Genomic DNA, 26,887 nt, shown 5'->3' with positions numbered 1-26,887 from the left:
AACATTCAAAATTTTCTTTTCCAGCTATTTTGAAATATGCAATACATTATTGGTAAGTATAGTCACAAACAAAACCCTTTGTCTGTCTCAAACAAAACCCTTATTTGTAAGCCTTTGGGGAGGCCAGGCCTTAAACCTGAGCTGCCTGATTCTCTTTGTTTGGTGCCCTGCAAATAAACGCCCTCCTTTCTCCCACTGCAAAACCTCAGTGTGGATGTTTGGCCTTAGCACACCCAGCAAGCAGACCCCAATTCGGTTCAGTAACACAAAGAGAATGGGCACCAGCAGGAAGTTGTCATTAGGAAGAAAAGGTTGTGGTGTCCTGCACAGTAGCGTGACTATACTTACCAATAATGCATTGCATATTTCCAAATAGCTGGAAAAGAAAATTTTGAATGTTCTCACTACAAAGAAATGCTAATATCTGAGGTGGGAGATATGCTTAATTACTGTGATGTGATCATTACACAATGTGTGTGTGTGTGTGTGTGTGTGTGTGTATATATATATGAAACAAAACATCACATTGTATTACACAGATATGTACAGTTATATGTAAATTTAAAATGTTTTAAATAAAATGGAAATATAAAAGTTATCCACAGTTATATTATTTCTATAGAAACAATTCTTTTTCTTCTTTTTTTTTTTTTGAGACAGGGTCTCACTCTGTCACCCAGAATGGGATGCAGTGGTGTAATCATAGCTCACTGACTCGACTTCCCAGGCTCAAACAATCCTCCCACCTCAGTCTCTCAAGTAGCTGGGACCACTGGTGCCTACTATGACACCTGGCTTTTTTTTTTTTCTTATAGAGATGGGGTTTCACCATGTTGCCCAAGCTGGTTTTGAACTCCTGAGCTCAAGCAATCCACCTGCCTAAGCCTCCTGAAGTGCTGGGATTACAGGTGTGAGCCACCATGCCTAGCCATGAACAATTCTTGAACAAGGCACTTAATCTCTAAAAACTTAAATTTTTTTTAAAAAAATTAAATTTCTTTTCTTTTTTTTTCTGCCAAAAAATTAAATATCTTATTTCTTTAGAGACATGGTCTTTCTACGTTGCCTAAGCCAGTCTGAAACTCGTGGGCTCAAGTGCTCCTCCCACCTCAGCCTAACAAAATGCTGGGATTACAGGCATGGGCCACTGTGCCTGGCCAAAACTTTAATTTTTAAAAAATCTGGTTCAAGGCCGGGCACGGTGGCTCAAGCCTGTAATCCCAGCACTTTGGGAGGCTGAGGCGGGTGGATCACGAGGTCGAGAGATCGAGACCATCCTGGTCAACATGGTGAAACCCCGTCTCTACTAAAAATACAAAAAATTAGCTGGGCATGGTGGCACGTGCCTGTAATCTCAGCTACTCAGGAGGCTGAGGCAGGAGAATTGCCTGAACCCAGGAGGCGGAGGTTGCGGTGAGCCGAGATCGCGCCATTGCACTCCAGCCTGGGTAACAAGAGCGAAACTCCGTCTCAAAAAAAAAAAAAAAAAAAAAAAAAATCTGGTTCAAGTCCCAGAGGAGTTGCTTAAAAATCAAACAAACAAAAATCTACAAAAGATAAGCAAAAAAAATTTTGTCTGAGAATTAAATACATAAAAAGCATTTAGTAAAGTGCCAGGCATACAGGAAGTGCCCCACAAAAGTTTATTTATGAAAAAATTGGTACCCCTCTCTACAAGAAATAAATTTAATTACCCAGGCATGGTGGCACATGTCTATGGTCCTAGCTACTTGGGAGGCTGAAGTGGGAGAATTGCTTGAACTCAGGAGGTTGAGGCTGCAGTGAGCCGTGATCTCACCACTGCACCATCTCTGTTGCCTGGGCAACAGAGTAAAACCCTGTCTCAAAAAAAAATTAATTAACAGGCGGCCGAAGTGGCTCATGCCTGTAATCCTAGCACTTTGGGAGTCTGAGGCAGGGGGATCACAAGGTCAGGAGTTTGAGATCAGCCTGGCCAATATGGTGAAGTCCCATCTCTACTAAAAATACAAAAAATTAGCCAGGTGTGGTGGCAGATGCCTGTAATCCTAGTTATTTGGGAGACTGAGGCAGAAGAATCTCTTGAACAGGGAGGCGGATGTTTCAGTAAGCCGAGATTGTGCCACTGCACTCCAACCTGGGCAACAGAGCAAGACTTCCTCTCAAAAAAAAATTTAAAAAATAATAACCGACTAACGTCTGCATAAATATTTAAATAATTTGAGAATAAAACTTAAGAAAAATCAATAAATATCAAATTACTTTCTTAACACTTAAACTGCCTAATCTAATGACATTCTAAAGCCAAGGAAAAAACGGATTTTGCTCCCTATTCTTGGATTCCCATTAAACAAGGTCTATCTGCAAATGAAGGTGAAAAGTTCTTCTTGAACTGCACATTCCAACAGTTGAATGTGAACGTCAAGTTGAACGTTATACATGATTGTGCTTCACCTCAGGTGGTTCCCTTCCAATCAACGTTCTGCCCATTTTCCTTCCTTTTGCACTTAAACACTTTTTAGTACCATATAGCTTCCTGGCTCCAAATTAAACTCTGAAATTGGCATTTAAAAACTGCTGTTTCTTAGAGCCAAGCAAAAGGCGAGTATATCACAAAAGGAAAAGATCACAGCTATACCCAGCCTAGGTCTACAACCTATGATTGTCTGCTTTCAATCCTGAAAAGGTTGTCCTGGCAACCGGCTTTACTAACTTGCTCTATTTCTCTCTCCTAAAGCCTTTGAAGTGAGCCCCTCCTCCTCCCCAGCCTTTGAAGTGATTCTGAATAGAATACTAAAGATTACCTATTAACTGGCCTAGCAGATTTTGATCACCCCAGAAAAACCTGGGGCACTTTCTCGAGCCACAGGCACAGCTCAAGCACAGGGCTTCATGTGATTACAGCCCAACTTGCTAGTGTAATTATTAATAGCTAATCAACCAAATAATATTTCTTGAACATTTCATCTATCCTGGGTACTTTGATGGGTTCTACAAAGATAAGAGAAATGCAATCTCTGACCTCCAAGGTAATAGCCTCGGTCACACATGGCTATCAAGCATTTCAGACGTGACTGGTCCAAAGTGAAATGTATCATAATGAAAAACATCTATTGGAGCCAGGTGCAAGCTACTGGGGAGTCTGAGGCAGGAGGATTGATCGAGTTCAGGAGCTGGAGATCAGCCTGCGCAACACAGTGGACCCCAAGTCTGCAAAAAAAAATAATTAATTTAGAAAAGAAACTTAGCTGGGCATGGTGGTACATGGCTATAGTTCCAGCTACTCAGGAGGTTAAGGCAGAATGATTGCTTGAGCCCAGGAATTTCAGGCTGCAGTGAGCTATGATTATGCCACTGCATTCCAGCCTGGGTAAAAGTGAGACCCTATCAGTGGGGTATTGTGGCTCACACCTGTAATCCTAGCACTTTGGGAGGCCAAGGTTGGTGGATCACTTGAGATCAGGAATTCGAGACCAGCCTAGCCAACATGGAGACACCCTGCCTCTACTAAAAATACAAAAATAGGCCGAGCACAGTGGCTCAAGCCTGTAATCCCAGCACTTTGGGAGGCCGAGGCGGGTGGATCACAAGGTCAAGAGATCGAGACCATCCTGGTCAACATGGTGAAACCCCGTCTCTACTAAAAATACAAAAAATTAGCTGGGCATGGTGGCACGTGCCTGTAATCCCAGCTACTCAGGAGGCTGAGGCAGGAGAATTGCTTGAACCCAGGATGCGGAGGTTGCGGTGAGCCGAGATCGCGCCATTGCACTCCAGCCTGGGTAACAAGAGCGAAACTCCGTCTCAAAAAAAAAAAAAAAAAAAAAAAAAAAATACAAAAATAAGCCAGGTGTGGCGGTACATACCTGTAGTCCCAGCTAATTGGGAAGCTGAGGCAGGAGAATCACCACTTGATTGCAATGAGCCAAGATCTCACCACTGCACTCCAACCCGGGCAACAAGGCAAGATTCCATTTCAAAAAAAAAAAAAAGATATGCATCTCAATACTATTTATAATACAAAACTAGAATGTTTCACAGAAGTGGAATTAGTTATTCTGTTCTGTAGTTATTTAGACTAAGTTGGATGAAGAAGTGCAGTAATTACTTCCAGTCTCTCCTGCCTTATAATGAGGAATTCATGTGTTTTTTGTTTTTCATTCTTCTCACTGTTGATTAAATCGTGTCATGAAGTTGTTTTGTGTCTAGTTGGGTTTTTGCTACTTGCTTATTTAGGAAAGTTTCCGGGGGACGTGTCTTGAGAGTTGGCACATATGGGAAGGACTTTCTGCTGCTTTTACATATAAACTGAGCAGGAAAGAGAATTCCGTTTTGAAAATATTTTCATGTCTTCAAACGTTGCTTGAGAAATCTCAGTGCAGTCTGACGGATTTCTCTATTAGGTGACTTCTGCCTGGCTGCATGTGCAATTTTTTTCTTTTACTTTCAGTAACTTTGAGATAGAAAACAAACAAACAAAGAGCTAAAGAAAAAATTTCCCAAGGCTGGCGTCAAACAGAATTTTCACTCCCTGATAAGCTCCTTCTAGGAAGAAATTAGCATTTCTGATAAAATGTTAAATTCTAAAAAAAAAAAAAAAAAGGAATTAAAGACATCTGAAAATCTAGGTAATCATCCAATCAGTTACCAGTGAATACAGGTGTTTTTTTTATTTTTGAGACGGTCTCACTCTGTCACCCACACTGCAGTACAACGGCTTACTGCCTCCTCTGCCTCCCAGGTTCAAGCAATTCTGCCTCCACCTCCCAAGTAACCGGGATTACAGGTGCATGGCAACACGACTGGCTAATTTTTATATTTTCAGTAGAGACAGGGTTTCACTATGTTGGCCAGGCTGGTCCCGAACTCCTGGCCTCAAGTGATCTGCCTGCCTCGGCCTCCCAAAGTGCTGAGATTGCAGGTGTGAGCCTCCTCACCTGGCCTGAATACAGTATTCTAACAATCTTAAACTAGGCATGTTTATTTAATATCTAATCCAAGTATTAGATTATTGATTAACTATTATCTTTTTCTTTTCTAGAGTTAGATGGCTGTAAAAAAAGTTGCCGAAAGCGGCTGGGTGTGGTGGCTCATGCCTGTAATCCCAGCACTTTTGGAGGCTAAGGCAGGTGGATCACCTGAAGCCAGGAGTTCAAGACCAGCCTGGCCAACATGGTGAAACCCCATGTCTACTAAAAATACAAAAAATTAGCCAGGAGTGTTGGTGTATGCCTGTAATACCAGCTACTTTGGAGGCTGAGGCAGGAGAATTGCTTGAACACGGAAGGTGGGGGCTGCAGTGAGCCAAGATTATGCCATTTCATTCCAGCCTGGGCAACAGAGTGAAACTCCATCTCAAAAACAAAGAAACAAACAAAACAAAGACAAAAGCAATCCTAAACAAAACCAACAATTAAAGGCAAAAAAGACAAAACAAATTGTGTTGAAATTTTTTTCTTAATCTGAAATAACAAGTTAATAAATCCAAAAGCTTATAATTTGGAGGAAAAACAAAGCTTTAATACCTAAATTTCTCCAAAGTTAATGAAAATAGAACTTGCCAGAAAGCAGTATACAGCAAGAGTCCCAAATGTGCTCTATATCCAAAAAGTGCAGTGCTAGGAATCTATGCTAAGAAAATAATCAACAGTATTAAAAAGATTGCTGTATGAAATATCATCTCAGCCAGGCACGGTGGCCCACATCTGTAATTTCAGCATGTTGAGAGGCCAAGGCAGGTAGATCACTTGAAGTCAGGTGTTTGAGACCAGCATAACCAACACAGCAACCCCATCTCTGCCAAAAAATACAAAAATTAGCTGGGCGTAGTGGTGCACACCTGTAATCCCAGCTATTTGGGAGACTGAGGCAAAAGAATTGCTTGAGCCCAGGAGACAGAGGTTGCAGTGAGCTGAGATCACACCACTGTACTCCAGCCTGGGCAACAGGGCAAGACTCCATCTCAAAAAAAAAAAGAAAAAAAGATATGCATTTCAATACTATTTATAATCCATAATGAAAATATGGAGACAACTAAAATGTTCCACAGGAGTAGAATTAATTTATTTACCCCATGAAATATATATTTTTCCCAGACGGAGTTTTGCTCTTGTCACCCAGGCTAGAGTAGTGTAGTGGTGCTATCTCAGCTCACTGCAACCTCCACCTCCTGGCTTCAAGTGATTCTCCTGCCTCAGCCTCCCAAGTTGCTGAGATTACAGGCACCACACCAGCTAACTTTTTTGTGTTTTTACCAGAGTCGGGGGTTTCACCACATTGGCCAGGCTGGTCTCAAACTCCTGACCTCAGGTTATCCGCCCACTTCAGCCTCCCAAAGTGCTGGGATTACAGGCATAAGCCACCACACCCAGAATCCTGTGAATATTTTTTAAGTATCTATTGTGTGTTGGGGAATATTGGGTATGGAGATGATCAGGTAATTTCTGGTAAATGCATGTATCAGCATATAATGCAGCAATAGAAGCTGATTTACCAGTTTACCAACATATATTAAAAATGAATCAGTTTTGGCCGGGCGCGGTGGCTCAAGCCTGTAATCCCAGCACTTTGGGAGGCCGGGGCGGGTGGATCACAAGGTCGAGAGATCGAGACCAACCTGGTCAACATGGTGAAACCCCGTCTCTACTAAAAATACAAAAAATTAGCTGGGCATGGTGGCGCGAGCCTATAATCCCAGCTACTCAGGAGGCTGAGGCAGGAGAATTGCCTGAACCCAGGAGGCGGAGGTTGCGGTGAGCTGAGATCGCGCCACTGCACTCCAGCCTGGGTAACAAGAGCGAAACTCCGTCTCAAAAAAAAAAAAAAAAAAAAAAAAAGAATCAGTTTCATTCCCTAAAAATTCTACTTTAAGAAATATACCTGGCCGGGCACGGTGGCTCAAGCCTGTAATCCCAGCACTTTGGGAGGCCGAGGCGGGTGGATCACGAAGTCAAGAGATCGAGACCATCCTGGTCAACATGGTGAAACCCCGTCTCTACTAAAAATACAAAAAATTAGCTGGGCATGGTGGCGTGTGCCTGTAATCCCAGCTACTCAGGAGGCTGAGGCAGGAGAATTGCCTGAACCCAGGAGGCGGAGGTTGCGGTGAGCCGAGATCGTGCCATTGCACTCCAGCCTGGGTAACAAGAGCAAAACTCTGTCTCAAAAAAAAAAAAAAAAAAAAAGAAAAGAAAAAGAAATATACCTTAGGCATGGCATGGTGGCTCATCCCTGTAATCCCAGCACTTTGGGAGGCAGAGGAGGGGGATCATGAAGTCAGGAGTTCGAGACCAGCCGGGCCAACATGGTGAAACCCCGTCTCTACTAAAAATACAAAAATTAGCCGGACGTGGTGGCCCATGCCTGTAGTCCTAGCTACTCAGGAGGCCAAGGCAGGAAAATAGCTTGAACCCAGGACACGGAGTTTTCAGTGAACCAATAGTGCTCCACTGCACTCCAGCCTGGGTGACAGAGTGAGACTCTGTCAGAAAGAAAGAAAGAAAGAAAGAAAGAAAGAGAAAGAGAGAAAGAGAGAAAGAGAGAGAGAGAGAGAGAGAGAGGAAGGAAGGAAGGAAGGAGAAAGAAAGAAAGAAAGAAAGAAAGAAAGAAAGAAAGAAAGAAAGAAGGAAGGAAGGAAGGAAGAAAAAGTTAATTCACAGATTGGGAGAATATATTTGTAAATCACATATCTGATAAGGACTTCATATACGGACTACATAAAAGAAATTTTATGATTCAATAATAAAAAGACAATCCAATTTAAAAATGGGCAAATGATCTAAAAGACATTTTTCTAAGGAAATGGCCAATAAACACATGAAAAGATATTCGATACCATTAGCCATCAGGAAATTGCAAATCAAAACCACAATGAGATGCTACTTCACACCCACTAGGAAAGATGGCCTATAATAAAAAAGACAAATAGTAGCAAGTGCTGGAGAGGATGTGAAGAATTTCCCATTACTGGTGGGATGTGTTTTGGAAAACAGTCTGGCAATTCCTCAAAACCATAAACAGAAACTTACCATAGGACCACACAATTCTGTCAAGTAGAGACCCAAGATAACTAAGACTATATATCCGCACAAAACCTGTATACAAATATTCATAGCAGCAATGTTACTGACAGCAGAAAATGAAACAGCCTAAATGTGCATCACCTGGTGAACAGTTAAGTGAAATGTGGTCTATCCATATAATCAAAAATTATTTGACAATAAAAAGAAATGCAGTACTACCAATATCTGCTACATGGATGAACCTTGAAAACATCAAATGCTAGATAAAAGAAGCCAGTCATGGCCGGGCACGGTGGCCCAAGCCTGTAATCCCAGCACTTTGGGAGGCCAAGGAGGGTGGATCATGAGGTCAAGAGATCGAGACCATCCTGCTCAACATGGTGAAACCCCATCTCTACTAAAAACACAAAACATTAGCTGGGCATGGTGGCGCATGCCTGTAATCCCAGCTACTCAGGAGGTTGAGGCAGGAGAATCGCCTGAACCCAGGAGGCGGAGGTTGCGGTGAGCTGAGATCGTGCCATTGCACTCCAGCCTGGGTAACAAGAGCGAAACTCTGTCCCCCCCCCAAAAAAAAGTTGTTAAGGCTGAGAGTGGTGGCTCACGCCTATAATCCCAGCACTTTGGGAGGCCCAGCACTTTGGGAGGCCGAGGTGGGTGGATCATGAGGTCAGAAGATCGAAACCATCCTGGCTAACACGGTGAAACCTTGTCTCTATTAAAAATACAAAAAATTAGCCAGGCGTGGTGGTGTGTGCCTTTAGTCCCAGCTACTCGGGAGGCTGAGACAGGAGAATCACTTGAACCCAGGAGGTGGAGGTTGTAATGAGCTGAGATCACAGCACTGCACTCCAGCCTGGGTGACAAAGCAAGAATCCATTTCAATCAATCAATCAATCAATCAATAAAAATAATAACTGTTGTTAATCCCACTCATGAAGTCTCAAGAACAGCCTGGACAACATAATGAAACCCCATCTATAAAAAAGTTTAAAAAAAGCCAGGCGCGGTGGCTCAAGGCTGTAATCCCAGCACTTTTGGAGATCGAGGCAGGTGGATCACAAGGTCAAGAGATCGAGACCATCCTGGTCAACATGGTGAAACTCCGTCTCTACTAAAAATACAAAAAAGTAGCTGGGCATGGTGGTACATGCCTGTAATCCCAGCTACTCAGGAGGCTGAGGCAGGAGAATTGCCTGAACCTAGGAGGTAGAGGTTGCGGTGAACCGAGATCGTGCCATTGCACTCCAGCCTGGGTAACAAGAGCAAAACTCCGTCTCAAAAAAAAAAAAAAAAAGTTAAAAAAAAAAATTAGCCAGGCATGATGGTATGCGCCTGTAGTCCTAACTACTCAGGAGGCTGAGGTGAGAGGATCATTTGAAACCAGTGGTCCAAGACTACAGTGAGCTATGATCACACTACTGCACTCCAGCCTGGGTGACTTAATCCCCCCTCCAAAAGGCATTATCTCTTAGTGTTAAAGAATTGGACATTAAGTTTCAATATGTGATTTTTTTTTTTGACCAGGATGGAGTTCAATAGCATGATTATAGCTCATTGCAGCCTCTAGCTCCTGAGCTCAAGCAATCCTCCTGCCTCAGCCTCTCAAGTAGCTGAGACTACAGGCACATGCAACCACACCCAGCTAATTTTAAATTTTTTGTGTGAGATGGGGTCTCTCTGTGTTACCTAGGCTGCTCTTGAACTCTTGGCTTCAATCGATCCTCCTGCCTTGGCTGCCCAAAGTGCTGGGATTACAGGTGTGAGCCACTGCTCCTGGCCCACATGAATTTTGCAGGACACATTACAAACCATAGCAAACAAGGGCTTGGCAAAGTGACAAATTTTATGCATTTTTCAATATCAAAAACACAAACTCGATGGAGCCTTAGTAGCCTTCTCTATTCCATGCTTCACTACCTATTAATCAGACTTGGCATTCAAGACATACTATTTCACCGTTCCAGCTACATATTCTTTTTTTTTTTTTTTTTTTTTTTTTTTTTTTTTTTTTTGAGACGGAGTTTCGCTCCTGTTACCCAGGCTGGAGTGCAATGGCGCGATCTCGGCTCACCGCAACCTCCGCCCCCTGGGTTCAGGCAATTCTCCTGCCTCAGCCTCCTGAGTAGCTGGGATTACAGGCACGTGCCACCATGCCCAGCTAATTTTTTGTATTTTTAGTAGAGACGGGGTTTCACTATGTTGACCAGGATGGTCTCGATCTCTTGACCTCGTGATCCACCCGCCTCGGCCTCCCAAAGTGCTGGGATTACAGGCTTGAGCCACCGCGCCCAGCCCCAGCTACATATTCTTAAATATACTAAAAATAAAAAACGGTGCTCGCCTCGGCGGCACATATACTAAAATTGGAACGATACAAAAAAGATTAGCATGGCCCCTGAGCAAGGATGACATGCAAATTCGTAAAGCATTCCATATTTTTAAAAATAAAATAAAATAAAAAATAAAAAACAGAAAGCAAGATGGGAAAATGCTCACAGCGATAGTCTCTCTGGATGATGGGACTTTTATCCTGAACTTTCCTAACTTTTGAGCAGCATGTATTTGTTTACAATCAGTAAAAAACATTATCTTTACAATTTAAAAAAAAAATTCCTATCTTACTGGGGAGCAGTGTGGTAGTAGTGATTAACCAATATTCATAATGTATTATCCCTTGGGTCCTGGGAGCCTAAAATAAGAAAAAAACAATCTAATGAATATTTTAAACTCTTAAATAAAATTATTATAAAAGTTCAAAATATTATAATAGGAGATAGAAGAATTTGTCATCACTTTCTGAGGAACAGTATTCTGTATCTGTGAAATCCACAGAGCAATCTTTTTTTTTTTTTTTCTTTCAGGCAGGGTCTCACTCTGTCACCCAGCTGGAGTGCAGTGGCATGATCGTAGCTCACTGCAGCCTCGGACTCCTGGGTTCAAGCGATGCACCCACCTCAGCCTCCTGAGCAGCAAGGACTACAGGCACACGCCACCATGCCTGGCTAAATTTTTAAACCTTTTTTGTGGAGACAGGGTTTCACTAAGTTGCCCAGGCTGCTCTAGAGTTCTTGGTCTAAAGCAGTCTTCCTGCCTCAGCCTCCCAAATCGCTGGGATTATAGACATATAATCTCCTTTCTCAACAGATCGATCTTCTTTCTTAGCATCGCTATCACAACTATTGAACCTAGCCATCAGGGTAGGCAATATTGGGCTGAAGCAATCCAGAATATGCCACATGTCACTCTGGCATAAGGAGTATTCATTTGTGCTAAAGGCAATTGAGAATTAACAAATTCAGGAAGAGTTATTTGTTCTCCCCCATCTGCCTAAAAGCAGGCCATAAATTTTTCTTTTTTTTTTTTGAGACGGAGTTTCGCTCTTGTTACCCAGTCTGGAGTGCAATGGCGTGATCTCGGCTCACCACAACCTCCGCCTCCTGGGTTCAAGCAATTCTCCTGTCTCAGCCTCCTGAGTAGCTGGGATTACAGGCACACACCACCATGCCCAGCTAATTTTTTGTGTTTTCAGTAGAGACGGGGTTTCACCATGTTGACCAGGATGGTCTTGATCTCTTGACCTCGTGACCCCGTGACCCATCCACCTCGGCCTCCCAAAATGCTGGGATTATAGGCGTGAGCCACTGCACCCGGCCTCTTTTTTTTTTTCTTCTCCTGGGTGCAGGTGGGCTAAGGCCGAAAAAGACATTAGCCTAAATTTTTCTTTAATGAAGGTGTCACAGACACACACACACACACACACACACACACACACACAAATTCCCCCTAACCCCTCAACCAGACCAGGGAGAGAAGAGCCACTCTTATCCTCAAGACGGGGAGTTAATACCAAGTTAAGTTTGCATAATCAGGTCTTACTAAAGTAGGCCTTATCTTCCATTAGTTCCCCCATATGTCTCCTAGTCTTTTCGACGCAAATGATCATCCTTTAAGCCGAAGCCTAAACTTTCTTTCCACTGTTAAAAGGGTATATGAGTCCCTGAGTCTAATCTCTTCTTTGAGTTTCACTTCTTTTCTCTGAACTCGTGTACACATAAATACAGATTGTGTTTTCTCCTGTTAATCTGTCTTTTGTCAGTTTAATTCACTTGCCCTAGGTTACGGAAATTAAGAAGACAGAGACAAAATTTTTTCTCCCTGACATTCTTGATTTTTAAACATTTTTAAATCATCTCTTTACATAAAAATGTTTTAGGATCTAAAAATTTATTAATATTGGTTTTATTGCTTTTATTTGTCAAGTATTAGGTAAAATTTATTAGGTTTTTATGTATTCCTTTCTCCCTCAACTAGAATCCCAGCTTGAGGGAAAGACTGCCATAATATAATGAGTGCTCAAATTCCCCTAAAATAGACTTTTTAAGGAAAGGGGAAAATAGTCCTTTACATAGTGAAGGTAATCAATAAGCAGTTTTTAGATCTCTCTATTATAAAACATTTTTTGGCAATAAAGAAGCAGGCATTGTTTTTTGTCATGGTGGTGGTTTTTTTTTAGATGAAGTTTCACTCTCGTTGCCCAGGCTGGAATGCAATGGCATGATCTCAGCTCACCGCAACCTCCCCGTCTCGGGTTCAAGCAATTCTCCTGCCTCAGCATCTGGAGTACCTGGGACTACAGGCATGTGCCGTCACGCCCAGCTAATTTTTTTCTTTTTTTTCAGTAGAGATAGGGCTTCTCCATGCTGGTCAGGCGGGTCTCAAACTCCCAGTTTCAGGTGATCCGCCCACCTCAGCCTCCCAAAGTGCTGAGATTACAGGCATGAGCCACTGTGCCCGGCCTAAAAGCATGCATTGTTGGTTGCTTTACAAAAAGGTCTCCAACAACTACTTTGTGCTTAGCTACTGATTTATAGCTCATTTTATTCTATGCCGTATCACCATGTTTACAAATCATCCTTTGGTTTTTATAGCCTATTTTATAGTTACCTTTAAAATTTTGCTATTTTCTAAAAGTCATCCTATATTCTAAAAACAAAAATGACTTATGTTTGAGTTACAAATGTGTTTTAATTTATCAAAAGTCTTTCTTGCATCTTATCTTTCCATTTCATATTTATTCAAGCTTGGATTTGAATAGATTCTTATGATTTCTTTCTTTAGCAGAATTTTGCAGCTATTAAAATTAAAAAGCAAACTTTCATTTTGAAATTAAACATTGATCTTATGGAATGTATTTAATGGTAATCAAATGTCTGTAAGCAAATGTTCCTCATAATTAAAGTCTGCTCTTTTAAATCTTAACTGTTCTTGGGCAATCTCACCACTGATGAAAAAGATTACATTTCATTCTGTCTTCACATTCCTTGATAATTGGATGAGATAAAGGGTACATACATGTGAAGTAGTCCTACATTCTCTATGGCTAGACTGACTTGAAATACTCTTTCATGTTTCATGTAAATATCAGAACCAAATAGATGAAATTTATTTTTATTTATTTATTTATTTATTTATTTATTTATTTATTTATTTATTTTGAGACAGAGTTTCGCTCTTGTTACCCAGGCTGGTGTGCAATGGCGCGATCTCGGCTCACCACAACCTATGCCTCCTGGGTTCATGCAATTCTCCTGCCTCAGCCTCCTGAGTAGCTGGTGTAAAGGCTGGTTGCTTCGCTGGGAGTTTGGACATGCCCATCTCCCTCCCTGCTTAAAAATTAGAATATGTCAATCATCTAGCCCCACCTTGGAAATCCCCTCTGCACTAGGATGCCAATCATCTAGCTCTGCCTTGGAAATCCCCTTTGCACTGGGCACCTAACCCCACCCTTGGAAATCCCCTCTGCGCTCAGCACTTAGCCTGCTCACAGGAAGTCCCACCTCCCTACCAATAGCAGCTCCTGCTGTCCACATCCTGTCTCTCCAAATCCAATCAAACACCTTCACTCCCTATAAAAGCCCACTCCTGAGAGAAAGCAGCATGACTTCCCTGTCCCCTCTACCCTGGACTGCAGAACCTCGCCCAGGAGCTAAATAAATTGGAATTGGCATCTAATTTTCTTGTGCTGGCCTCAGTTTCCTCGTGTTTAACTCAGCGATTATCTAGAGAGAACAAACCTTATAGCTGGGATTACAGGAATGTGCCACCATGCCCAGGTAATTTTTTGTATTTTTAGTAGAGAGGAGGTTTCACCATGTTGACCAGGATGGTCTCGATCTCTTGACCTCGTGATCCACCTGCCTCGGCCTCCCAAGGTGCTGGGATTACAGGCGTGAGCCACCGCGCCCGGCAAGATGGAATTTTTTTTATCACCTCCTTTGTTGTTTCCTTCCTTTCCTCACCCCCACCAGTCTATCCCCAGCCATCTCTTCTTTCAAACTATCATCAGATCAAGAGTCAATCATATAACTTTCCTGCATACAAGGTTTTAATGGTTCATCCATTGCCTGAATAAAGCCTAACGTCAATACTAGAAGGAGACATATGGTGAAGAAGAGAGTATTGACTATTGCCTGGCTTGTCCAGGTGACATTTGCCTTGTTGAAGTCACCATTTTTGTGGCAGGTCTTCATTTGAATTATGTTTGTCAATTTGCTAAGAGCACAGACTCTCACTAAAGTAACAGAAGACTGACGTGTAAATAAGAATACTGCTATGGTCTGAATATTTGTGTCCCCCAAAATTCATGTGTTGGAACCCAACCTTCAAGGTGATGTCATTAAGGGGAAGGGCTTTTTAAGAGTGATTGTCAGGAGGGCAGAGCCCTCATGAATGGAATCAATGCCCTTCTATAAAAGAGGCCTCAGGAAGCTCAGTCATTTCTACCATGTGAGGATGCCATCACCATAAAAACAACCATCCATGAGAAAGCTGGCCTTTATCACACACAGAACCTGCCAGTGCCTTGATCTTGGACTTCCCAGACTCTAGAACTGTAAGAAATAAATTTCATTGGGCCGGGCGCGGTGGCTCAAGCCTGTAATCCCAGCACTTCGGGGGGCCGAGGCGGGTGGATCACGAGGTCAAGAGATCGAGACCATCGTGGTCAACATGGTGAAACCCCGTCTCTACTAAAAATAGAAAACAATTAGCTGGGCATGGTGGCACGTGCCTGTAATCCCAGCTACTCAGGAGGCTGAGGCAGGAGAATTGCCTGACCCCAGGAGGTGGAGGTTGCAGTGAGCCGAGATCGCGCCATTGCACTCCAGCCTGGGTAACGAGCGAAACTCTGTCTCAAAAAAAAGAAAGAGGCCGGGCGCGGTGGCTCAAGCCTGTAATCCCAGCACTTTGGGAGGCCGAGGCTGGTGGATCACAAGGTCAAGAGATCGAGATCATCCTGGTCAACATGGTGAAACCCCGTCTCTACTAAAGATACAAAAAATTAGCTGGGCATGGTGGCACGTGCCTGTAATCCCAGCTACTCAGGAGGCTGAGGCAGGAGAATTGCCTGAACCCAGGAGGCGGAGGTTGCGGTGAGCCGAGATCGCGCCATTGCACTCCAGCCTGGGTAACAAGAGTGAAACTCCACCTCAAAAAAAAAAAAAAAAAAAAAAAAAAAAGAAAGAAATTTCATTGCTTATAAGCCAGCCAGTTTTAAAGTATTTTGTTACACTAGCCTGAACAGACTAAGACAAACACCAATATATTTAGCTACAATAAGAAATTTGGCCAGGCATGGTGGCTCATGCTGGAAATACCACCACTTTGGGAGGCCACGGTGAGACGACCCTTTGAGCCCAGTTTGAGGAAACCAGCCTGGGCAGCATGGAGAAGGGAAGGGGAAGTAGGGGTTGGGGGAGGGAATTAACTGGCAAAATAACTAGCTATTCTGACCACCTCAATTCTGAATTCTTTTTTTTTTTTTTTTTTTTTGAAATAGAGTCTTACTCTGTCACCCAGGCTAGAGTGCAACCTCCTGAGTAGCTGTGATTACAGGTACCCACCACCACTCTCAGTTAATTTTTGTATTTTTAGTAGAGTCAGGGTTACTCCATGTTAGCCAGGCTGTGCTCAAACTCCTGACCTCAGGTGAGCCACCCTCCTTGGCCTCCCGAAGTGCTGGGATTACAGGTGTGAGCCACGATGCCTGGTCCAATTCTGAATCCTTAGAAATGTGTGAAAAGTTAGATTATAACTGAAATTATGTGTGCTTAAAATCAGGGCAAGAAGCAATGTGTTTTAAGTACAGGATGGCATTAGGCTTGATACTTCAGCAACAGATTTGTATAGCATGTCAAGTCTTTAAACAGAGTATCCAAAATACTATTTTTTAAAAAAATGTTTATTTGAGACCGGATTTCACTCTGTCACCTAGGCAGGAGTATGGTGGCACAATCACAGATCACTATAGCCTCTACCTCCCAGGCTCAAGCAATCCTCCCACTTCAGTCTCCCATGGTGCAGGCACTACAGTCATACACCACCAGCATTTTGTATTTTTTGCAGAGACAGAGTTTTGCCATGTTGCCCAGGCTGGGCTCAAATGCCTGAGCTCAAGCAATTCTCCTGCCTTGGTCTCTCAAAGTGCTGGGATTTCAGGCGCGAGCCACCATGCCGAGCCTTTGTTTAAAAATTACTAAGAATTTTGGAGGAGAGTAGGGGGCTAGAAAAAAAAAAAGAATTTTGACATTGACAGCAGAGCTCAGGGCCCTGGGTGACCAGTGACACACTCGTAAAGCCAGCCTAAATATAAAAGAATCGTCTAGTGCAAACTAACCCACCCTATAAACCCAGCTTGCCCTCTCTTTCTGTAAATAAAGTTTTATTGGGATGCAACCATGCTCATTGGTTTCATCTATGGCTGTTTTGTTCTACAAGAGGAGAGTTTTCCATACTTACAACAGAGATTGTAAGGCCCACAGAGGCTGAACTATTTACTGTCTGGCCCTTTATAAAGGTTTGTTGCCACCTGCTGTAGTGTGTAATCTGTCAATTCTTGCCACATACTTGCTATTGTAAATGAGCACTCAGCCATCTACAACGTGCTCCACTCTTCTCCTTGGAAACCACGGATAGTCCCCCTGGAGTCTGCAGCTACAAATCAGAAGAATTTGGATACTGCTGACCTGCTCAGAGACTGAAATGCCAAGAATTTCCGTGGCACTGTAGGACAGCAGTAACTATGAATTCTCATGGGGAACCCTGCAAAACTATATGATCTCTTCTACCCAAATCTCTTGGATACCTGAGGCTTCTCACCACCGCTACCACAAAACAACATACAGCTGCCAACTCCCAGTCAGCAACTTGCTGGAGTGTTACGTTCCCTTCATAAAGGATAGAGCTCAAGAACTGCTCTTCTTTGACTGGCTATTAATAAAATCTCGACCGGGCACTGTGACTCACACCTGTAACTCCAGCACTTTGGGAGGCTGAGGTGGTCAGGAGTTCGAGACCAATCTGACCACAATGGAGAAACTCTTTCTCTACTAAAAATACAAAATTAACCTAGTTACTAGGAAGGCTGAGGCAGAAGAATCACTTGAACTTGGTAGTCAGAGGTTGTAGTGAGCCGAGATCACCCATTCTGTTCCAGCCTGGGCAACAAAAGCGAAACTCCATCTCAAAAAATAATAATAATAAATAATTAAAAAAAAAATCTCTAAAACCTTCTAGCTCCATGTCTGGCACTTCCGCCTCCCACCTGAATTCCCCTAAACCAGGTGCCCATGTGCTACGGTTTGAATGTCTGTCCCCTCCAAAACTCATGTTGAAATGTAATTATCATTGCAACAATATCGAGGTAAGACTTTTTTTTTTTTTTTTTTTTTAATTTTTATGTTTTGTAGACATAGGGTCTCACTCTGTCACCCGGGCTGGAGTGCAGTAGCACAATCATGGTTCACTGCAGCCTCAACATAGGCTCAAGAGATCCTCCTGCCTCAGCCTCCTGAAGAAGTGGGACCTTTTAGAAGTGATTAGGCCATGAGGGTTCTGCCTTCCTGAATGGATTAATGCCATTATCTCAAGAGAGGGCTTGTTATGGCAGGAATGGGCTCATTATAAAAGGGCACGTTCTGTCCCTTTTCTTTCCCGTCTTGCCCTCTTTCCTCTGCCATATGATGACATAGCAAGAAGACCCTCGCCAGATGCTGGCCCCTTGATATTGAACTTTCCGGCCTCCCAAACTATAAGCCAATAAATTTCTGTGTATTATAAGTTACCAAGTCTCAGATATTCTATTATAATAGCACAAAACACTATGTAACCTTAATACCTGGCCTAGATCCTGTTAGGACTTTAAGGACCTAAGAGTTTACCCTGAAGACTAACTATCTAGTCAGCCTGTTAGTTTCATGGATGCTGGTAGAAGACATGAGACATCTAGGTCAGAAATAAAGGACAGTTGATTACTCACAACAATAGCAATAGCCAAAGTAACAGCATTCAGCACCAGTTCCCCACACCTTAGTTTCTACAGGGTGACACAAGGGCTAGTTGATGTCCACTGAGGCAGTGAGTTCTGCTACAGGAAAAGCAGCTTGAGCTTGGAAGAAGAATCCTGTTATAGTGGGCTATAGCACACTTGCCCATAGCCCTAGAAGGCAAGATTATTTTACTTGTTCTTTTGCTATGAAGAGAGACACAATCTCTAACCTTCAAGGCAGTTCGCTGAGCCGGGCACGGTGGCTCAAGCCTGTAATCCCAGCACTTTGGGAGGCCAAGATGGGTGGATCATGAGGTCAAGAGATGGAGACCATCCTGGTCAACATGGTGAAACCCCGTCTCTACTAAAAATACAAAAAATTAGGGAGAGAGATCCAAGATGGCTGATCACTAGCAGCTCGGGATTGTAGCTCCCAGTGAAAGCACAAAGAACGAGAGGACGCCATACCTTCACATGAATTCTTGTTGCTCACGCACCAGGAGATTCCCAGCGGAGGAGCCCCACGGGTCGCCAGTGTGACTCTTGTGACCGGCGAGGCGGTTTTGCCGGTGCCTCGGAGCGTTGGTTCTTGGTGCAGAGTCAGAAAAGCACCATCAATCTTAACGCTGCTGATTTAGTTGGCGCAGTGGGTTGCTCAGATTTCGGCGCTGAGAATCAATAAGTGGACGTCCACTCAGAAAACCAATTACAAAGACGGTAATTATAAAGACCACAGATGGATAAATCTACAACGAAGGGAAGAAAACAGCCAAAAAAGGCTGAGAATAGCCAAGATCAGAATGCCTCTCCCTTAGCAGGGGATCATAGTTCCTCATCAGCAACGAACAAGGCTTGATGGAGAACGAGTGTGTTCCAATTACAGAAGCAGGCTTCAAAATGTGGATAATAAGAAACTTCTGTGAATTAAAAGAACTTGTTCTAACCCAATCCAAAGAAACTAAGAACTTTGAAAAAAGGTTTGACAAAATGTTAACAAGAATACACAATTTAGAGAGGAAAATAAGTGAATTGATGGAGCTGAAAAATACAAGAACTACGTGAAGTATGCACAAGTTTTTTTTTTTTTTTTTTTTTTTGAGACGGAGTTTCGCTCTTGTTACCCAGGCTGGGGTGCAATGGCACGATCTCGGCTCACCGCAACCTCTGCCTCCTGGGTTCAAGCAATTCTCCTGCCTCAGTCTCCTGAGTAGCTGGGATTACAGGCACGTGCCACCATGCCCAGCTAATTTTTTGTATTTTTAGTAGAGACGGGGTTTCACCATGTTGACCAAGATGGTCTTGATCTCTTGACCTCTTGATCCACCTGCCTCGGCCTCCCAAAGTGCTGGGATTACAGGCTTGAGCCACCGCGCCCGGCAGTATGCACGAGTTTTAACAGCCGAATTGATCAAGCAGAAGAAAGGATATCAGAGGTCAAAGACCAACTCAATGAAATAAAACTAGAAGACAAGATTAGAGAAAAAAGGATAAAAAGGAACGAGCAAAGTCTCCAAGAAATATGAGACTATGTGAAAAGACCTAATCTACGCTTGATAGGTGTACCTGAATGTGACCAAGAGAATGAATCCAAGCTGGAAAATACGCTTCAGGATATTATTCAGGAAAATTTTCCCAACCTAGTAAGGAAGGATAATATTCAACTCCAGGTAATACAGAGAACACCACAAAGATATTCCTCAAGAAGAGCAACTCCAAGGTACATAATCGTCAGATACATCAGGGTTGAAATGAAGGAGAAAACACTAAGGGCAACCAGAGAGAAAGGTCAGGTTACCCACAAAGGGAAGCCTATCAGACTTACAGCAGATCTCTCAGCAGAAACCCTACAAGCCAGAAGAGAGTGGGGACCAATATTCAAAATCCTTGAAGATCTTTTCTTTCAACCAAGAATTTCACATCCAGCCAAACTAAGCTTCATAAGTGAAGGAAAAATAAAGTTTTTTTGTGAACAAGCAAGCACTCAGAGAATTCATCACCACCAGGCCTGCTTTACAAGAGCTTCTGAAAGAACCACTACACATAGAAAGGAACAAATAGTATCAGCCTTTCTAAAAAATACCAAAAAGTAAAGAACATCAATATAATGAAGAATTTACATCAACTAATGGGCAAAATAGCCAGCTAATATTAAATGGCAGTATTAAACTCACATATATCATTATTAATTCTAAATTTAAATTGACTAAATTCCCCAATCCAAAGACAGACAGGCAATTTGGATAAAAACTAAAACCCATCGGTATGCTGCATCCAGACCCATCTCATATTCAAGGATACACAAAGACTCAAAACAAGGGATGGAGAAAGATTTACCAACCAAACAGAGAGCTAAAATAAATAAATAAAAAGCAGAAGTTACAATTTTTGCCTCTGATAAAATAGTCGTTAAAGCAACAAAGATCAAAAGAAGCAAAGAAGGACATTATATAATGATAAAAGGATCAATGCAACAACAAGAAGAGTTAAAGATCCTAAATATATACGCACCCAATACAGGAATACCCAGACATACAAGACTTATAAAGAGACTTGGACTCCCACACAATAATAGTGGGAGACTTCAACATTAATATTAGACAGATCAATGAGACAGAAAATTAACAACGTTATCCAGGACTTGAACTCAGGTCTGTAACAAGTAAACGTAATTAATATTTATAGAACTCTCCACTTTAAATACACAAAATATACACTCTTATCAGTACCACATCATATCAACTTAGAAATTTAAACGAAATGTTGGTTGGCTCCTTGTTTGTTATTCTCTTCCCTCATTTTCTTTCATGTCTCCATTATTAAGGACAATTATAAGCATACCCATATTTAGACTGCATTCTAGCCCGGGCAATAAAGCAATAGCCCCATTCTCTCTCCCTCTTCCTCTTTCTCTTTTTTCCTCTTCTTTATTCTTTTTCTTGTTATTCTTTTTTTCTTTCTCAAAAAAAATAAAAAGAAAAGAAAAAGTTAGCTGGGCATGGCGGCGTGTGCCTGTAATCCCAGCTACTCAGGAGGTTGAGGCAGGGGAATTGCCTGAACCCAGGAGGCGGAGGTTGCGGTGAGCCGAGATCGCGCCATTGCACTCCAGCCTGGGTAACAAGAGTGAAACTGCGTCTCAGAAAAAAAAAAAAGACAGTTTGCTATATAAATGTCCTCTAAAGATAGATGAGAACAAAGGGCCGTCAGTGCCCTGTTTGCAAAATGTGCAGAAATGCAAGAAATTCTTGGAGAATTGTCTCTCCACAGCCTCCATTTGGACTTGGTCCTTTACGGGGACTCTTCCCTCCCACTCCTATAGCTATAAGCGAGCCCTGTTTTTCCTATGAGCAAGTTGGATTTTTGCTAATAATTTCCCCCCGGCTTTGATTCCTTCTTTTCTAGTTTATAGATTTATACCTGCCACTTTAGAGAAATACACCCTACCCATCGTATCACCCCCAAACCAACATATAACTAAGTGGTCTCTCATGTTTTGTGACTTCTTTTTTTATTATTTATTATTTTTTTTAAAGACAGGGTTTCACCATATTGGTCAGGCTGGTCTCAAATTCCTAACCTCAGGTGATCCACCCACCTCAGCCTCCCAAAGTGCTGGGATTACAGGCATGAGCCACCACGCCTGGCTAATTTTTATTTATTTATTTATTTTTTAAAGACGGGGGTTTCACCATGTTGGTCAGGCTGGTCTTGAACTCCCGACCTCAGGTGATCCGCCCGCCTTGGCCTCCAAAGTGCTTGGATTACAGGCGTGAGCCTGGCCGTTTTGTGACTCTTCAAGTAGAATTTTATAAATTGATTTTGTCTATATATAGCCATACAATTTAAGTATCACAATATGTTTAACGCACTTAGCCGTTTCCTCCTCCCAACCATTCATTACGTTCTTCCCAAGTTCGTAAAGTTGTGCGTATGTATAACGCATATGTGTTTACAAAAACATATATGATATTAAACTCAACAGCCATCACACATAAATGTTAGAGATTATTAATGGAATCACATTTGGGATGCACCATGTAAGGAGTCTATTGTGCCAATGAGAGACTAAACATGAGTGGATAAAATGGAAAAGGAATAGGAATCAGGAACTCATTCCAAACAAAAACATCATCCAGAGGAAACAGGATAAGCCTGTCCAGGCACTGGAAACTATCATGAGGAAGGAAAAGCGATTCTCAGAACAGATGGGCGGAAACTGAGCAACTAACAGAGGTGGAGCCATGTTTATTTGAGAAAGTGTATTCTGAGATTTGGGGGCTGAACAGAATCTACTTATTCCCCATGGCTCCTGGATCTATAATGATACTATATACAGAAACTTAACTGGCATGCATGAATTTCTGTAAATGATCAAACTATTTCTGAAACCTATAATTCTCTGTCACTCGTAACTTCCTGTCTTCTGAAAAATATATGTGTGTTTTTATTTGAATGGAGGCTAACTTGATTAATTCCTTTTCTAAATATTTGAATTTCTAGAGAACTGTGAATGTTTATGGAGATGATTGAAAAGGATATTAATTGGTTCTATCCTTCTGGGAAAAATGAAAAAAAAAAAAAAAAAAAAAAAAAAAAAAAAAAAAGAAAAGGATATTAAAACCAGGTCTATCTCAGACAATTTAGGAGAGATGGTTATGGGGCATTAAAAAAGAGAACTGTTAAGCCTACAATCCAGCATCTTTTGGTCTGCTGTATTTTTTTAAAAGCTTGCAGAGTAAGGCATCTGTTATTGTTTCATCTCTTTTGATACAACTAAATTCCTTCAAACACATACAATTAAAAAATAAGCCACTCTCGAGTAAATTGTATGTCTATGTGAATAAAAATGCAATCCCTTGTATATGAGTTTTATGTTTCCCAGCTGTCCATGAGATTATTATGTACCATAAATTACATACTCTGTATTCTGCATTCCTTTGTAGCTACAAATGAAAAGATTTAGGCATTTAAAAAATTTCTTATTGAAGTAAAGCCCTCACTAATTATTCATCAGCAATAAAGACTTTATAATTGTTCAATATTTTGAAACATTTATGCACATAAACTAATCCTCATTTTAACAGTTTATTCATCTAACTGCTTTCATAAAGGTAGAGTACCTTTTTTCATACTCTAAACATCAAATGCAATCTTTTCAAAACAACTAGAATCATTGATTTTGAGAGCTGAAATATATTTCATTTTCTCAAGGTAAATAAAAAAACTGAGTCTCAGTGATTGCCTAAGAATCATATTCCCGCAAGAGCTGCCCAGCTAGAAGTATATTGAAACCACTTTTGAAACCCTTAAGAATCCATGCTTTTTCTATAACATGCAGATTTTTCTCTTCGCAGTTCTCGTAGGGAATTGATTCTGAATTTATTCAGTTTAGTAATGCTCAGACAGATGTTTCTCTTATAACATGACCAGTGGGCATTTCTTTTTTTGATGCTTTAGTTATCTTGGATTTTATTCTGTATTACTATTCCAGATGAATATTTTAAATCCTTAATTTATTCTTGTAATAGAAGTTAGGCTTTTCTTTGAGGGCTAGTCCATTTTTCAAGCTAAACTAAGGAAACTCCTAATTGAACATAAATTAAAATTTAAATTTAACCACATTGTGATGCCAACGAACCACTGATGGTTCTCAAAGTCTTCACAGAGGCTGGCAGGAAAATTTCACAGTGAATGAATTTTATTACTTCTGACTACAATGTCCCTACCTAGGGTGCTTCTGTAATGTTTGTGAGACTGAAATACTTAGAAATGTTCACGTGGCCACACTTTACCTTATTTTCTCTCTCTCTCTCTCTCTCTTTCTCTCTCTCTCTCTCTCTCTATATATATATATATATACATATATATATATATATATTTTTTTTTTTTTTGAGATGGAGTTTTGTTCTTGTCTCTTGTTGCCCAGGCTGGGGTGCAGAGGCATGATCTCCGCTCACTGCAACCTCTGCCTCAAAGGCTCGAATGATTCTCCTGCCTGAGCCTCCTAAGTAGCTGGGATTACAGGCACCAGCCACCACGCCTAGCTAATTTTGTATTTTTGGTAGAGACAGGTTTTACCATGTTGGTCAGACTGGTCTTGAACTCCCGACCTCAGGTGATCTGCCTGCCTTGACCTCCCAAAGTGCTGAAATTACAGGCATAAACCACAGTGTCCAGATTATTTTATCTTATTTTCATCTTGTGCTCACCTACCCTGTGTTAGCCTGACAGACTCCATCTTAACCTCTGCCTCACCCCTCCCACCATTTCTCCCTTGAGTGCATACCTGGGTCATGCTACTGTGCTGAGTCATTCTGTGCTTAGAACTATAGAGGCATACAACCATTGTAACCATATCCTGCTTGACAAGCCCACTTGCTATTGTGAATACCCCCTTGATTGATTGCTTACCCTTTTCAAACACTCAATAACTCATTTGGAGGTCTCCTGAGTTCTAATTCTTCCATTGTTTCAGCTTCAAACTCACCAGTATCTCCAAGTGAATCTCATCAGAATTACTGCACTGAAATTTGGAAGAGAATCTGGTTGCATTGATCATGGAGAAGTGATTTTTAATTTCCTGCTCAATTGGTCCCTTTCTTGATCATCTTTCTGGGCCTTTTCTTTTGTCAACTGGCCCATTGTAATGTGGCATATTACTGTGTTTCTCATCTAATATGCTTCCCTCTAGACGTCCAGTTTCAGAGTGCTGACCTAACTGATACTGTCACTCTTCTAATAAGTTTGTTTCTTTGTTTATTGGAGACAGAGTCTCACTCCGTTACCCAGGCTGGAATGCAATGGTGCCATCTTGGCTCACTGAAACCTCTGCTCCTGGGTTTAAGTGATTCTCATGCCTCAGCTTCCTGAGTAACTGGGATTACAGGCGTGCACCACATACCTAGCTAATTTTTGTATTTTTAGCAGAAACAAGGTTTTGTCATGTTGGCCTGGCTGGTCTCAAACTCCCAGCCTCAAGTGATTCACCTGTCTCGGCCTCCCAAAGTGCTAGGATTACAGGCATGAGCCACTGAACCTGGTCCAATTTTTTTTCTTAATGAACCGAAAGCGCACCTGCCTGTAGTCCCTGTTAAAAAGGAATTGAAAGCTCTTTTACTATTGTTTTTTATGTTAATGGTATTAGTCTCACCAAGTTAGAGCTCACTGAGAAAGCCAACTCACAACCCACATGTCATCCCATGTACTACTTAATGAATTTGGTGTCACCAAATTAACTGGCATGTTAACTTCCCTCTGGGTTACACTCTGCTTGTGACTTTCATTACACCTATCATCATCCTGACTACAGGGCTTACCTGCTTCCAAGTTAACTCTCTAGAGCAAGAATGCACAAAAGCCTTTTTCTGGTTTCCCTCAGATGGAATTAAGACAAAAATTTTTTTTTTTTTTTTTTTTTTTTTTTTTTAAGAGACAGGGTTCCTCCATGTTAGTCAGGCTGGTCTCAAACTCCTGACCTCAGGTGATCCACCCACCTCAGCCTCCCAAGGTGTTAGGATTACGAGCATGAGTGACTGTGCCAGGCCAAAACAAACCAAAAACTTTTAAAATACTTAATTGAATGATAAAACAGAAATGCACCTACAATACAATACAAGACTTATCTGTGGTCTGGCTCACAAAGAAGAGATACCACACCTTGCAAGGCAGGGTTTCATATTCCTTTCATATCCAGTCTGAGAAATTTCCTTCCCCCCTAAGTGAATAGCATTAAGTGCTCTTAAAATAGCCTCTCATATACAAAGTGAGTTTGCCCATAGTAATCCTCCAGGAGTGTGCTATTCTAATATAATAATCATGTACCAGAATGACCCACAAAGGGTAAGAGGAAGGAACAAAGAGTTTTTCCTTCATTGTGCACATCTTGACTCAAAAGAACAACAGGGTAAGACAGCGTCTACTGCACAATGCACAGATACCTTGGTTTCTGTGGGGTTGAAATCACTGACATTTCTACCAGGTAGTAAGGAAACAAGAGTTGCAGAGAAGCGGCTGGTGCAGAGGAAACAGAACACAGCTGAGCATTACATGCTCTGAATTCTACTAATCATTCTTCCAATTTTTCAACTAGAGCTCTTTGTCCTTCAAAAAGTGAACTTTCCTGAATCTCAGTTTCCTTACCTAAAGAGTAAGCATACTTTCGAATCCGAGTCACCACACCAGAAAAAAAAAAAAAAAAAAGTAAGCATACTAATATTTACACTACTTATCTCTCAACGTTGTTCAAATAATTGTTAGGGCAACAATTTATTCTAAGCTGAGTCAAAGTTTACTTCAGTCTTGCTCAAGGGAACTTGAAGAAAGTTCATAGACTTCTTTCATAGACACTTTTTCTGATATGCGTGGGTAGCTAGTTAACATTTTTAGACCAAGTACAAGGAAAAGTATCAGGGTACAGGTTATTGGGCTCCTCATGTGCAAGTTACTCTTTACAAAACTGTGTGTGAAGATCTAAGAACCCATGAAGAAAAAATTTCTTATTGAAGTAAAGCCCTCACTAATTATTATAAGACATTTTATTGTGGTTCAGTTTTTTTTTTTTTTT

The 26,887-nt window shown here is 41.6% G+C and overlaps 1 non-coding gene across 1 annotated transcript; it reads left to right on the top strand.

The window, feature by feature from the left end:
• Positions 1-10,336: 10,336 nt before the first annotated feature.
• Positions 10,337-10,443, top strand: LOC120365430 (U6 spliceosomal RNA). The gene has a single exon (XR_005580372.1). It is a non-coding gene; the product is annotated as a U6 spliceosomal RNA (small nuclear RNA).
• Positions 10,444-26,887: the final 16,444 nt, after the last annotated feature.

The sequence above is a fragment of the Saimiri boliviensis genome, chromosome 10 (genome assembly GCF_048565385.1).
Source record: "Saimiri boliviensis isolate mSaiBol1 chromosome 10, mSaiBol1.pri, whole genome shotgun sequence".
Lineage (NCBI taxonomy): Eukaryota > Metazoa > Chordata > Mammalia > Primates > Cebidae > Saimiri > Saimiri boliviensis.
Note: the sequence above shows the minus strand (reverse complement) of the source record. Positions and strands in the feature narration are given on the sequence as shown.